The sequence below is a fragment of the Berghia stephanieae genome, chromosome 5 (genome assembly GCF_034508935.2).
Source record: "Berghia stephanieae isolate SIO BIC M18660-M18661 chromosome 5, UCSD_Bste_1.3, whole genome shotgun sequence".
In the NCBI taxonomy this organism is placed as follows: domain Eukaryota; kingdom Metazoa; phylum Mollusca; class Gastropoda; order Nudibranchia; family Aeolidiidae; genus Berghia; species Berghia stephanieae.
In genome coordinates this window covers 63551470-63563969 of record NC_088364.1, presented here as the reverse complement: position 1 = coordinate 63563969, position 12500 = coordinate 63551470, and the positions used below count along the sequence as shown (strand labels likewise).

The 12500-nt window shown below is 37.5% G+C and overlaps 1 protein-coding gene across 1 annotated transcript in view; it reads right to left on the bottom strand.

The window, feature by feature from the left end:
* The window catches only part of LOC144973386 (cAMP-dependent protein kinase regulatory subunit), a 182398-nt gene that overhangs the window by 123889 nt on the left and 46009 nt on the right, over positions 1-12500 (bottom strand). The window lies entirely within an intron of this gene.

Genomic DNA, 12500 nt, shown 5'->3' with positions numbered 1-12500 from the left:
AAGCTGCTAGAAGCTGTGGAATGTAATAATGATGTTCTAAGCTGCTAGAAGCTGTGGAATGTATAAGGACGTGCTAAGCTGCTAGAAGTTGTGGAATGTATAAGGACGTGCTAAGCTGCTAGAAGCTGTGGAATGTAATAATGATGTTCTAAGCTGCTAGAAGCTGTGGAATGTATAAGGACGTGCTAAGCTGCTAGAAGCTGTGGAATGTATAAGGACGTGCTTAGCTGCTAGAAGCTGTGGAATGTATAAGGACGTGCTAAGCTGCTATAAGCTGTGAAATGTATGAGGACGTTCTAAGCTGCTAGAAGTTGCGGAATGTATAAGGACGTGCTAAGCTGCTAGAAGCTGTGGAATGTAATAATGATGTTCTAAGCTGCTAGAAGCTGTGGAATGTAATAATGATGTTCTAAGCTGCTAGAAGCTGTGGAATGTATAAGGACGTGCTAAGATGCTAGAAGCTGTGGAATGTATAAGGACGTGCTAAGCTGCTATAAGCTGTGGAATGTATAAGGACGTGCTAAACTGCTAGAAGCTGTGGAATGTAATAATGATGTTCTAAGCTGCTAGAAGCTGTGGAATGTATAAGGACGTGCTAAGCTGCTAGAAGCTGTGGAATGTATAAGGACGTGCTTAGCTGCTAGAAGCTGTGGAATGTATAAGGACGTGCTAAGCTGCTATAAGCTGTGAAATGTATGAGGACGTTCTAAGCTGCTAGAAGTTGCGGAATGTATAAGGACGTGCTAAGCTGCTAGAAGCTGTGGAATGTAATAATGATGTTCTAAGCTGCTAGAAGCTGTGGAATGTAATAATGATGTTCTAAGCTGCTAGAAGCTGTGGAATGTATAAGGACGTGCTAAGATGCTAGAAGCTGTGGAATGTATAAGGACGTGCTAAGCTGCTATAAGCTGTGGAATGTATAAGGACGTGCTAAACTGCTAGAAGCTGTGGAATGTAATAATGATGTTCTAAGCTGCTAGAAGCTGTGGAATGTAATAATGATGTTCTAAGCTGCTAGAAGCTGTGGAATGTATTAGGACGTGCTAAGTTGCTAGAAGCTGTGGAATGTATAAGGACGTGCTAAGCTGTTAGAAGCTGTGGAATGTAATAATGATGTTCTAAGCTGCTAGAAGCTGTGGAATGTAATAATGATGTTCTAAGCTGCTAGAAGCTGTGGAATGTATTAGGACGTGCTAAGCTGCTAGAAGCTGTGGAATGTATAAGGACGTGCTAAACTGCTAGAAGCTGTGGAATGTATGAGGACGTTCTAAGCTGCTAGAACCTGTGGAATGGAAAAAAGGAAGTGCTAAACTACTAGAAGCTGTGAAATGCAAACCTGACGTTGTGAGCTTCTAGAAGCTATGGAATGTAAAAAGAATGTGCTAAGCTGCTAAAAGCTGTGGAATGTAAAAGTCCGTGCTGAGCTGCTAGAAGTTGTAGAATGTAAAATGATGTGCTTAGCTGCTAGAAGCTGTGGGATGCAAAAGGACGTGCAAAACTGCTAGAAGCTGTGGAGTGTAAAATGACGTGCCTATTTTGTCACTGCCGTCTGCCGCGGTTTGAAAGTAGTGTATTTATGTTTTTTATTTTATTTTTGTTTAATATCTGAAGAAGGGTTTTGAGTCCGAAACGTTCCGTGTTTAGTTTTTTGTTCTTTTTTTAAATCTGTTATATTCATTTTTGTTTATTATTGTACAATCATGCTGTTTTTTCCTTACGGAATGAGGAGCAAATTTTATTCTCTATTTTAGTCAAACTGGCTATTTACCGCGTTAAACGTTTACACGTTCCCGTATCAGGGTGGGGTCATTTTACGGTACATGCGCACCGCTCTTATCAGTGTTATCGATTATATAAAGGTTTTATCGATACCGATATTGGCTGGCTGTCATATTTGACTTCACAACCTTTTTACATTTTTGGACACACACAATTTATTTCCGATCTTATCGATCTCCAACTTTTCAAAAATTCTGAAACCCTAATTTCAGGCATCTTTGTAGACAAGGGTAGACGGCAAGAGAGGAAGAGGTAGACCAACAAGAAGCTGGGAACAAGATATAGATAGTATGCAGATGACGTCACTCAGGCCTTTGTTATTGTTTTTGCCATCCGCGTTTGTGAGGTGTTCTCACTAAACTGTATTAACCTGACTATAAACGTTTATGGTTACACAGAGTTTGTGTGTTGGTCCTTTATACTTCCGGATGGCAATGTTGTGAACTCCTTGGCCAATCGCATTCTATCTATAGGCTGAATCTCAGGATTACGGAGAGCGAGGATGGATTATCTTTATTGACGACCACCATATTTATAATATTTAGTATTGAAAATAAAATGCCATCGCTCTGAAAACAGAAGGTCAATTAAACAAGGTATGTATCCAGAGTGGTTGTACACTTCCAATGAAATAGGAGCCATTAACTTGACATTCTACATTATTCCCAAGTCGTGTAACCCTATCACAGCAACACGGCCTTCGTTCCCTGGTCACGTGTCAATGGCTTACGAGCGTTCACGAGTTCATTCGTGTCAAGGTAGACCACACACTACAACAGCCAAATTTATTAGGTCAAGGCAGGGTAATAGTGTAGCCATCGTTAACTTATAGATAGTGTGCGCTTGGCTAAGAAGCTCACAACATTGCCATTCGGAAGTACAGCGGACCAACACACACAACGATGTGTAACCTTAAATGTTTATAGTCTGGTTAATACAGTTTAGTGAGAAATATTCATAAACGCGGATGGCAAAAAACAATAATAAAGATATGAGTGACGTCAACTTCGATCTATCTATAGCCTGATACTGGGGCTGTCGCCATCGTTCACAGATAGCCTGACACAAGAACCCACTCGGACTTATAGTTTGACGTCATTATTTAGGTTTGTGCCCCATCTAGTAAGTTGTCGTTAATGGCCAAAGACTTGTCTTTTGACGTCATTTTTTTGCCAGTGTCAGGCTATAAGGATACGATTGCTACGGTCGTAGTATCAGGCTATAATTTTACGGCGGCTACGCTAGAACTCTGTAGGGCGTATAGTTTGACGTCATTTTGTAAGGTTTGTGCTGCGTTGAGTTGTTGTTAGCAGAGTTCAAGGAAACAAGTGATTCCATTGGTTGAACTATTGAATACAACTCACGACTGGTTTTCGTTTGCGGCCAAAGACTTGTCTTTTGCCGTCATTTTTGGTCAGTGTCAGGCAATAAGTTAACTATGGCCACGGTCATAGCCACCTTTACAACATCAGACCTACCAAATTGAAAACTTCAAATTTAGTAGCTTTTATGTCAATTTTTAGTAATTTGACAAGGAAATTCGTAATTTCTGAAATTGTGTACGAACAACCACAATATTATTATTATAGAAGGCGGAGTTGTTGTTATTATTATTATTATTATTGTTATTATTATTATTATTATTATTATTATTATTATTATTATTATTATTATTATTATTATTATTATTATTATTATTATTATTATTATTATTATTATTATCATCATTATTTAAGTATTACTAAGAATTAAAAATTCGTAATTTTCCATAAAATTTTGTAATTGGCCATGAAATTTGTCTAAAATTCGTAAAATTACGAAAAATTCGTAAGATTCGGCAGGTATGCAACATGCCAATCGCCCCATTCATTACTCATAAACGCGGATGGCAAAAAACAATAACAAAGTCCTGAGTGACGTCATCTTCGAACTATCTATCTGGATGTTCTGCCCCTGATCTCATTGAGCGAATTCGCCATTCCCATATCTACCCTCGTACATGCCAAACAGTCGAGACAGTCAGCCCTACAATTTGTGAGCATTTTTCATATTTTGACACCCTGATGGCTGAATTACATCGTGAGGACACTTTGCATTTTTCAATCGCCTGTGTTAAAATTGTGAATGATGCTCACAATCGTTACCAAAATACAAATTATATGTCATCTTAAACATTTATATAGATAGTATGCGCTGAGCTAAGCTATAAGGAGCTCACAACATTGCCATTCGGAAGTATAACGGACCAACACATAAAACTTTGTGTAACCATGATCGTTTATAGTCAGGTCAATACAGTTTAGTGAGAATTACTCAGAAACGCGGATGGCAAAAAACAATAGCAAAGACCCGAGTGACGTCATCTTCGAATTATCTATAAACTAGTTATGCTGTGCGATAAGGTAATTTACTCACAACATTCCGCAAGCCGTAAATAACGTACTAAAACACAAAACTGGATGTTACGTTGACTGTTTATAGATAGAATGCGCATGGCCAAGGAGTTCACAACATTGCCATCCGGAAGTATAACAGACCAACACACAAACTCTGTGTAACCATGAACTTTTATAGTCTGGTTAAGACAGTTTAGTGAGAACAACTCACAACGCGGATGGCAAAAACAATAACAAAGGCCTGAGTGACGTCATCTTCGAACTATCTATAGATAGAATGCGCTTGGCCAAGGAGTTCACAACATTGCCATCCGGAAGTATAACGGACCAACACACAAACTCTGTGTAACCATGAACTTTTATAGTCTGGTTAATACAGTTTAGTGAGAACAACTCACAAACGCGGATGGCAAAAACAATAACAAAGGCCTGAGTGACGTCATCTGCATACTATCTATAGATAGAATGCGGTTGGCCAAGGAGTTCACAACATTGCCATCCGGAAGTATAACGGACCAACACACAAACTCTGTGTATCCATGAACTTTTATAGTCTGGTTAATGCAGTTTAGGGAGAACAACTCACAAACGCGGATGGCAAAAACAATAACAAAGGCCTGAGTGACGTCATCTGCATACTATCTATAGTCTGACTGACAGAATTTATTGAGAACTACTCATAATAATGGCTGGCTATAAATAAACAAAAACAAAGTGCTGAGTGACATCAGTTTCGTTCTATGTATTGGAGCGAATCGAGCGAAAACGCATCACCACTGTTGCGGCCAGGTACTCATTTTTAACTTGAGTAAGATGAGAGAATGTAAGCTAAGGGCCTTTCCCAAGGGCTCAACTATGCGCCGATCAGAGCGGAACTCGAACCTTGGACATTCCTGTCCAAAGGCGAGTGTTTTACCACAAGACCGCATAGCCACAATAAAAAAAACAACAACTTTGAATTTAATAGACACTTAGATAACCACGCCTCTCGGACATTCGTCAAAATGTAAACAATGGCAGTGATTGGTAAGCATACTGAACTACACAGGTTTTACCATGGTCTATGTCTAAGTAAAATACCCACTGTTCTACCGCTTGATCAATAGATCAATAGTTCGAAGATGACGTCACTCAAGCCTTTGTTGTTATATTTTGCCATCCGCGTTTGTGAGTTATTCTCACTGAACTGTATTAACCAGACTATAAAAGTTCATGGTTACACATAGTTTTGTGTGTTCGTCCGTTATACTTCCGGATGGCAATGTTATGAGCTTCTTAGCCAAGCGCATACTATCTATAGATAGTATGCAGATGACGTCACTCAGGTCTTTGTTATTGTTTTTGCCATCCGCGTTTGTGAGTTGTTCTCACTAAACTGTATTAACCAGACTATAAAAGTTCATGGTTACACAGAGTTTGTGTGTTGGTCCGTTATACTTCCGGATGGCAATGTTGTGAACTCCTTGGCCAAGCGCATTCTATTTATAGAACCAACACAGAAAAGTGTGTGTAACCTTAAACGTTTATATTATGATCGAGAAAATCGTGTGGTAACCAGTCACCTATTTGGTGATATAAAAACAATAACAATGATCAGAGAGGGGTAGATTTCATTCACGTTATTGTTTATAAACAACCAACCATGTATATCCGAGCACGTGTGAAGGTGTGTCACAAATTCCATGTTTTGATTGGTCAAATATCTTATGGTTAATTGCATTGGAATTGCCAGATTTCAGACATTGTGACGAGTTGGATATTCAAGGCCAAAGTGTGAAATAATATAAACCAGTTAACTGACGTACTTCAAAAAGTCGCGTATTTAAAATTTTGGCCAGAAAAATCGTCCGTCAAACAGTGATCCATTTATTAGACCCATATTGGAAAAAACTCTCAAACCCGGAAATTGAAGGAAGACCTTACGAGGTCCCAGGTTTGATTTTTTTAAATCTTTTCTTTATTTTATTATTTTTATCATTTTTATTTTTATTTTTTGCCAAGAGGAGAGTCATTTAAATCTAAATACAGTTGAAGGACGGATTTTCTGGCCACATTTTAGAATGCGCGTCTTTGTGGAGTGGAACACGGAAGTGAGCAGGTTGAATGTTTCTCCAGAGTTCATATTATGTGTGTATCTCTCATGCCATCACGGATTCCATAGCAACCAATACCAAACACAAAAACAAGTTCAATGCCCAGAAGACAATTTCACACCGTGACATTTGTGAAATTATGTTTGCAATGGAAATTAGATCGTTTTAAAGTTAAATATAAACACGTGATGGCGTACTGAACGTCACGGTTCAATGAATTTGTCCCGGATTCCGTTGTGAGTTCAAATTGAATCAATAACAGCAAGTCGAATCAATAACGTTACATATTACCTACGGGGTCCCGATAGCTCAGTTTGTAGAGCACAAGCTTCACATACACTTAGGGATAGAGATCGATCCTGGAAGCAGTCGAGATATTGATGCATTGCGTTTCGTTAAAAACTCACAATATTCACCATCCGGATATTCCGCACAAAACTATGACTTTAATAATATGGTTGTCTGAAAACAATACCAAAGAGCTGAGTGACGTCAATTGTATATATATATATATATATATATATATATATATATATATATATATATATATATATATATATACACATATAGATAGTATGCATATGACGTCACTCATGCCTTTGTTATTGTTTTTGCCATCCGCGTTTGTGAGTTGTTCTCACTAAACTGTATTAACCTGACTATAAACGTTCATGGTTACACAGAGTTTGTGTGTTGGTCCTTTATACTTCCGGACGGCAATGTTGTGAACTCCTTGGCCAAGCGCATTCTATCTATATATTATTAGGCTTTTCTGAAAAGTCTTGACACCATGCCTTTGTTATTGTTTTTGCCATCCGCGTTTGTGAGTTGTTCTCACTAAACTGTATTAACCAGACTATAAAAGTTCATGGCTACACAGAGTTTGTGTGTTGGTCCGTTATACTTCCGTATGGCAATGTTGTGAACTTCTTGGCCAAGCGCATTCTATCTATATTAACTTGTCATGTGCTCAAAATGACCCACTTAGTGAAAAGTGTTCACACCTTTTTAAATATCTAACATCACGATTGGTCGTTTGATTCAGCTTGACACATGAGTATGTTTATAGCATTTGTAAACAAATCATTTGTTAAGAAATATCCTATCGTTGGACAGCAACAAATCATGTGATTGAATACCTGGTTGGACGAAAACATGAATATAGATAGTGTGCGCTTGGCTAAGAAACTCATAACATTGCCATCGGGAAGTGTAAAGGATCAACACACAAAACTATGTGTAACCATGAACGTTTATAGTCAGGTTAATATAATTTAGTGAGAACTACTCACAATCGTGGATGGCAAAAAAACAATAACAAAGACCCGAATGACGTCATCTACGAACTATCTATAGATAGAATGCGCTTGGCCAAGGAGTTCACAACATTGCCATCCGGAAGTATAACGGACCAACACACAAACTCTGTGTAACCATGAACTTTTATAGTCTGGTTAATACAGTTTAGTGAGAACAACTCACAAACGCGGATGGCAAAAACAATAACAAAGGCCTGAATTACGTCATCTGCATACTATCTATAGATAGTATGCGCTTGGCTAAGAAGCTCATAACATTGCCATCCGGAAGTATAACGGACCAACACACAAAACTGTGTGTATCCATGAACGTTTATAGTTAGGTTAATACACTTCAGTGATAAACGCGGGTGGCAAAAAACAATAATAAAGACACGAGTGACGTCATCTTCGAACTATCTATAGATCGCTCCCATTGAATATAGCCGATTGTATAGAGAGAATGAAGTTGACATCACTCGGGTCTTGGTTCTTGTTTTTGCCATCCTCGTTTATGAGTAATCCTCACTAAACTGTATTAACTACACTACAAACGTTCAAGGTTACACTATGTTTTGTGTATTAGCCCGTTATACTTCCAGAGGGCACTGTTGTGAGCTTTTTAGCCAATCAGTACACTTAAAAAGATACAAAGACTCGATGATTGCCAAACAGTTGGATAAAGACAAAAGCAATGTGAAGGATTAATGAGCGGTTCTTTCGACCTGCAAGCGTGCTTCAACTTCCTTCCAGTAACGTTTCATTGACATATTACTCAAGGAAACTATGTGTCTACAACCAAATGAAATTGCCAGTTACTAGTTGCGTCCATCACTGGTTACAGCAATACGATTCAGTAGTCTGATGTCACGCAGCCCGGCAACGGCGGCCATCTTGGTTCTAAACAAAGAAAATCATTACTTTTTATTCTTCATGCTGGCTAGAACTTTTTATTCCCTTTTCATATGCCTTTTGATCAGAATGTGTAAAAGTCAAAACATGATCAAATTTATGTGTTTATTTTCCCTCTTCAAACGTTTTTATGCTCGCCGGAGAAATATTTCATACGGGCGTCCGCCATTGTTCCGATAGTTTAGAGCCAGTGTTACTAAGTTACCATGCGTCATTAGGAAGGAAGTGACGTTACGACTATTGAATCCTATTGCCAAGACACATAGAGGTGGTGCCATTATATTCGGACACCTGTTCTGGGCAAAATGGGAACCAACTGATGGCAGCAATGATGATGATGATGATGATGGTGGTGGTGCAGGACGCAACCAAAACTTTGAAATGAATTTCCTTGAGAGTGGACAATCAATGACGGAGGTGGATTGCAAGAATTCTGCAACAGAGAATGAAAAAAAAAACATCAAAACGTTCACTATGACGGACTGGCAGTCGATTTTTGAGTCGTCAAGGAGAAAAAATCCTTACAATGTGAAGGTTCTTGAACACACCGATTTCATCGACTTCAAAACAGCTGCTGATAAAACGATAACAAACAGGAAGATAGACGAGAACGGCGACAGTGTGAATTGGTTACTTGTCAAGTCATTTCAATTCAGGAGAGATTTGCCTCAAACACTTTTGTCCCGGAACTCTACGATGATGATTTCAAGTGTATGAGAATAAATGGCGCCCGCGTGAAGCCCATCAATACTGAGGAGATTGTGCTTGTTCCTGCTTACAAAAAGCAGCTCCCTATATCAAGAGCAAACTTTGCTCTTAACCCATTGCTGCCCGGGCATAATCTGAAAAAATGTCTCTCACAGACCATGCGAGGGGAGAGAACTCTTCCAAATGTCATAGTACACTTCATTAAAAAATTAATTGCAAGAATGTGAGGCATGCTAGAAACAAAATAAAAGCTGTTTTGGAAAGAAGAATGAATGGCCATTAATTTGATGTATTGTTTTGGACTATTGATTCTTATTTTGATTTGAAAAAAAAAATGTTAAAGTTGAAAAATATGTAATAATATTAAAACACATGAAACCCATTGTCAATGTCATCAAAATGCGCATCCAACTCAACCTCAATGTCTGATTCAGTGTCTGAATGAGTACTATCATCATCACTATCCATTAAAAAACGTTGATCACGCCCGAGAATTGAGGAATTCAAACGCCATTCCAGCAAAAAAAAAAAAAAGGACGTTACCACAACCGATTTGGTCGACAAAAATCACAGCAGACAAACGAATTGAGATAAAAACGATCGGGAAATTTCTAGTTTCACTTTCACTCTTTCTCTACTTTCGTTTTCTAAATAAAAAGAAGTGGTTCTACACACATTTTTAGTTTACGGGTTCAAAGATGCTGGGTACCTGGCGGGCGATATCGGGCCATTTGGACTGTTTGAGATGTTTTTTTTTAGCGGGCGATTACGGGCGATTTGGGCGGCAATGGGTTAATTTGTCATACCAAAAGAAGTTCACCCCTGGTATAAGACGCTCCCTACTGCAGACAATATAAATGATTTGGTCCCTGATCCTGGAACTGAAGACACTGACAAAGTTGCATTTGATTGAATGGAATTGCACTCATATCACGTTCTTCACTTTTTTCCTCTTCCTTCTCTTTATTCTTTTCTTCTTCTTCTTCTTTTTCTTCTTCTTCTTCTTCTTCTTCTTCTTCTTCTTCTTCTTCTTCTTCTTCTTCTTCTTCTTCTTCTTCTTCTTCTTCTTCTTCTTCTTCTTCTTCTTCTCTTCTTCTTCTTTCTTCTTCTTTCTTCTTCTTCTTCTTCTTCTTCTTCTTCTTCTTTCTTCTTCTTCTTCTTCTTCTCTTCTTCTCTTCTTCTTTCTCTCTTCTTCTCATCTTCTTCTTCTTCTTCTTCTTCTTATCCTTCTCTTCTTCTTCGTCTTCTTCTATCTTCTTCTTCTTCTTCTTCTTCTTCTTCTTCTTCTTCTTCTTCTTCTTTCTTCTTCTTCTTCTTCTTCTTCTTCCTTCTTCTTCTTCTTCTTCTTCTTCTTCTTCTTCTTCTTCTTCTTCTTCTTCTTCTTCTTCTTCTTCTTCTTCTTCTTCTTCTTCTTCTTCTTCTTCTTCGTCGTCGTCTTATTCTTCTTCTTCTCCCTCTGTTATTCTTATTCATCTCCCTCTTCTTTCAGCGCTCTCGGTTTTGATTGTTTTTGTGGGATTTTTTTTAAATTGCAGGGCTGTAATTTCTAATCTCTTTTTACCTTACTCTTTTTCAATAAAATAATCTGTTTTCAGAGAGAAATTTTCAGAAAATGAAATCGTTATCTCCTTATTTTCTTGTCACACATCATGCTACCTCCGTAAGTGCTGTACCTGCAAGAACTGCTTATCTACATATAATCAGTTTTCTAACTTCAATGTGACCGATAATGAGACTGCAAGAATTTATTATCTCCAATGTTATGGATTTTCATCAAATATGCTTATAATAATATCTAATTTTAGTATTTGTAATTGATGATCATAGTCAACCTAATAACAGAGGCAAGTTTCATTGCTTTTGGTAGAAAAATAAAATTTTGGTGGGAGAATGAAAGTTGAGAAATGTTTCTTTTACCATTTTCTCAGAAAGATAAAAAGTGTAGATAATAATTTCTTGCACGGAGCCGTCTATATATTTATATATATATATATATATATATATATATATATATATATATATATATATATATATATATATATATATATGTATACATATATATATATAAATATATCGATATAATATATATATATATATATATATATATATATATATATATATATATATATATGTATATATATACATATATATACATATATATTTACATATATATATATATATATATATATATATATATATATATATATATATATATATATATATATATATATACATATATGTGAGTGTATGTGTATAGATAGTTCGAAGATGACGTCACTCAAGCCTTTGTTATTGTTTTTGCCATCCGCGTTTGTGAGTTGTTCTCACTAAACTGTATTAACCAGACTATAAAAGTTCATGGTTACAGAGTTTGCGTGTTGGTCCGTTATACTTCCGGATGGCAATGTTGTGAACTCCTTGGCCAAGCACATTCTATCAATAGGATTCAATAGTCGTAACGTCACTTCCTTCCTAATGACGTATGGTAACTTAGTAACACTAGCTCTAAACTATCGGAACGATGGCGGACGCCGTATGAAATATTTCTCCGGCGAGCTTAAAAGCGTATCCAGAGGAAAAAAACCCCATCAATTTGATCATGTTTTGACTTTTACACATCTGATCACAAGGCATATGAAAAGGGAATGAAAAGTTCTCGCCAGCATGAAGAATAAAAAGTAAAGATTTTCTTTGTTTAGAACCAAGATGGCCGCCGTTGTCGGGCGCGTGACATCAGACTACTGAATCCAATTATAAGTCAGCGTCCTTCGCTTGTCAGTCTATGGGTTAAAATCGCGTGAATGCTTCAGTGAAAATTGACGTCTCATCATTTTTGGCTTTACTATCAATTGACTTATGGGTATTGATTGACTATTGGATTTTTCAATCTATCCCCTCACATACATGCTCGCACATACACACACACACACACACACACACACACACACACACATACACACACAGACACAAACATTAACGCACAGATGTAGTACAAGTTAGACTTCCATCTAAGTACATCCGCACCTACAACACACATGGAGTGTTTCACTCAGTTTATCTTTCAATGACAATCACTCCACACTCATACTCATTAGATACAAACTCTCATAGCCTCCGCTTGTCGGATATAACGTATCAACACACAAAAATATGTGTAACCTTAAACGTTTATAGATAGTATGCAGATGACGTCACTCAGGCCTTTGTTATGGTTTTTGCCATCCGCGTTTGTGAGTTGTTCTCACTAAACTGTACTAACCAGTCTATAAAAGTTCATGGTTACACAGAGTTTGTGTGTTGGTCCGTTAAACTTC